A 3,564-nucleotide genomic window follows, 5' to 3' on the forward strand; every position below is an offset into this window, starting at 1 on the left:
CAAAATCAAAGATAAGAACAGAATCCTGAAAGCAGCTAGGGAAAAGAGAAATGTAACATACAAAGGCAAGCAAATCAGATTAAACTTGGATCTCTCAATAGAAACCATGCAGGCAAGAAGGCAATGGGGAGACATATATAAAACCCTGAAAGAAAAAAAAACTGCCACCCAAGAATTCTCTACCCAGCAAAGCTGTCAATCAAATACGACAGTATAATCAAAACATTCCAGGATAAACAGAAACTAAGGGACTTTGCCAAAGCCAACCCTGCTTTGAAAAACATCCTAAAGGAAGTTCTTTGGATACAGCCAGCAGGATACCCAAGAATTCCTGAAGCTCCTCAAGAAACGGCTACATCTAGAAATCTACCGATGAGGCCGCTGTGCACCTCCAATCCTGGCCAACAACCCAGCCCCCTCACCACCCTGCTGAGGAGGGGCTCTGCTAGAAGAACCTGACTAAGTGATGCTGACCGAGCCAACCTAATGTGGGAGCGTTACCTAGAGGGAGAGGACAGTTATTTGTGGACCTGTTTGTGGGCCAGTTGAAAAATTGCCTCAAGTGCCAGGCCTGTAGGGATCGCTCGCTCCACGACCTTCGAGGTTTTTTGTGACCTGTCCCTGCCCATCCTCAAGAAAGGACTTGCTAGGGACAAAGTGTCTTTGTGGGATTGTTTCATCCTTTTCACCAAGGAAGAAGAGCTGGAGTCGGAGAATGCCCCAGTGTATGACCAATGTCGGCAGAAAATACGAAGTACCAAAAATTTGACAGTACAAAGATTCCCCTGAATCCCCATGCTCAGTATGAATCGATTTTCTGCTTCCCGTGACTCCAAGAAAAGTGCAGTAGGTGTAGACATCCCGCTGCAACGACTGAGCCTAGGAGATTTTGCCAGTGACAAAGGAGGAAGCCCCATCTAACAGCTATATGCCCTTTGTCCACTATAGCCACTACACAGCCCTGTGCCGGTGCCAGTCTGGCTGACATGTCTACAGTGACTGTCGTGTCTCCCCTGTCAGTGAAAACCAGGTGGCATCCAGTGAGGACGATGTGCTGTTCTACCAACTGATGTAGGAGCCACCCTGGTGCCTGTGACACTCCTTTAAAGTCCTAGAACCTGTGAATCCCTTGACACCCTAAGTCCCAGACTCCCCATTTACCTCACAGACGTCTATTTTAGTGTCTTTTTAATCGGGGAGAGGGGAGGAGGTGGTAGCTCGTCACATTATTTTTTTTTTTATTAAGAATTATCCTTCCACCTGGAGGCTTCTTGTCTCCCAACCCCAGGTACAGAAATCACTAGACCGCTGCCTGTGTTCAGTTCCCAGTCCCTCTGCAGTCTTACTTTCTGTGACTAAATTTATTAAGAAAAAAATAATGCTACTCTAGACATTAATGAGTTAAAATGGACTGGTATAGGCCCTTTTGAAACTAACAATCCTAGGGATTACTATGCCAGAATGATAAATTCAAGAGGAATGGTGTAGCGTATTCATCATAAAAAATAATAATAAATAAATAAAAATTTCAAGACCCATCTTGAAGTACGATGCTATCTGTGATAAGCTAATAGCCATACGCCTACAGGGAAGACTGGTGTGGCACTGGAGGATAAGCACTGAACTGTAAGGTTGGTTTGAACCTCAAGGTTGCTGGTTCTCACTCACCAGCTGCTCCTCAGGATACCCTACACAGGGTCATTATAAATCAGAACTGATTTCACAACAGTTAACAACAATAAAAACAACAAAGAAGACCAGTTAATACCACTATTATACAAATAACCTAAAGCCAGTGATAAGAATTCTACAAACTTTTTCAGTCTTAAATTGATCAAACATGCAATCAATGTTGTTGTTATGTGCCATGGAGTCAGTTCCAACTCATAGCGCCCCTGTACAGGGTTTCCGAGGCTATCTATCTTTATGGGAGCAGAATGCCTCATCTTTCTCTCATGGAACAGCCTGTAGTTTCGAACTGCTGACCTTGCAGTTTGCAGCCCGATTTGTAACTGCTACGCTACCAGAGCTCCTTATGTACTGATAATTGCTGGTGATTGAAATATGATTGGAAACAAAGAAGAAGGATCAGTAGTTGGAAAATATGTCCTTGGTGATAGAGATATTGTAGACCCCATGATAGAATTTGGAAAGACCAATGACTTATTCATTGCAAGTATCTTTTTAAAACAATATAAAAAGTGATTGTACACATGGACTTCAAGTGGAATACACAGGAATCAAACTGATTACAACTGCGCAAAAGAAATGGTGGTGAAACCAATACCATCAGCCATGATGAGGCCAGGGGCAGACTGTGGAGCACACCATCAATCGCTCATATGTAATTTCAAGCTTAAGCAAAACAAAATTAAAATAAACCCATATGAGCCATAATACGATTTTGCACATATCCCACCTGAGTTTAGAGACCATCTTAAGAACAGGTTTGATGTATTAAACACTAGTGACTGATCAGAAGATCAGAAGAGTTGTGGTATGACATCAAGAAGACACTACAGGAAGAAAGCAAAAGGTCATTAAAAAGACAGGGAAAAAGGAAAGACCAAAATGGATGTCAGAAGAGACTCAGATCTTGCTCTCCAGTGTAGAGATGCCAAAAGAACTGAAGAGAAAATTTCAAAGGGCAGCTTGAGAAGAAAAAATCATGTGTTATAATGAAATGTGCAAAGACCTGCAGTTAGAAAATCTAAAGGAAGAGCATGCTCAGCATTTCTCAAGCTGAAATAACAGAAGAAAAAATTCAAGTCTAGATTTGAAATATTGAAGGATTCCACGGGGGAAAAAAAAATTAACTTTTTATTGTGAATTCAGTAAATAATTACAAATAAATCATCAGTTTTACATTCCACAAATCATACACATTATTTCATCTCATTGATTGCAATTACCTCCATGCAACAACAGTTACCCTACCTCTTCTCTGTGGTTCTTCTTTCCATTCCACCTACCTACCATGGACAAAATATTGAACAATGTAGAAAGCATCAAAATCAGATGCAAGGCATACACAGAGTCACTATACCAAAAAGAATTGGTCAATGTTCCACCATCCACAGGTAGCATATGATCAAGAATCAATGGTACTGAAGGAAGAAGTCTTTCTTTCTTCACTGCACTGAAGACATTGGCAGGGAAAAAGACTCCAGGAAATGACGGACTACAAATTGAAATATTTAAACAAACTGAGGCAGCACTGGAGGCACTCACTCATCTATGCCAAGAAATTTTGAAGACGGCTATCTGGCCAACTGATTGGAAGAGATTCATATTTGTGTCCAATTCAAAAAGAGGTGACCCAATAAAATGTGGAAATCATCGAACAATATCGATATCACATGAGGGTAAAATTTTGCTGAAGATATTTGAATGGGAATTGATTCAACTCTGCTTTGGTAAAGTACATTGACAGGGAACTGCCAGGAATTTAAATCATATTCAGAAAAAGAAATGGAACTAGAGATACCATTGGCTGAAAGAAGAGAATCCCAGAAATATGTTTGTTGTTGTTGTTAAGTGCCGTCGAGTTGGTTTTGACCCATA

General features: G+C 41.0%; 1 pseudogene; it reads left to right on the forward strand.

Moving 5' to 3' along the window:
* LOC102827462 overlaps window positions 1-1,096 on the forward strand; it is a 20,421-nt pseudogene extending 19,325 nt beyond the window's left edge.
* Window positions 1,097-3,564: the final 2,468 nt, after the last annotated feature.

Source organism: Chrysochloris asiatica, unplaced genomic scaffold, assembly GCF_000296735.1.
Source record: "Chrysochloris asiatica unplaced genomic scaffold, ChrAsi1.0 scaffold00017, whole genome shotgun sequence".
Taxonomy (NCBI): Eukaryota; Metazoa; Chordata; class Mammalia; order Afrosoricida; family Chrysochloridae; genus Chrysochloris; species Chrysochloris asiatica.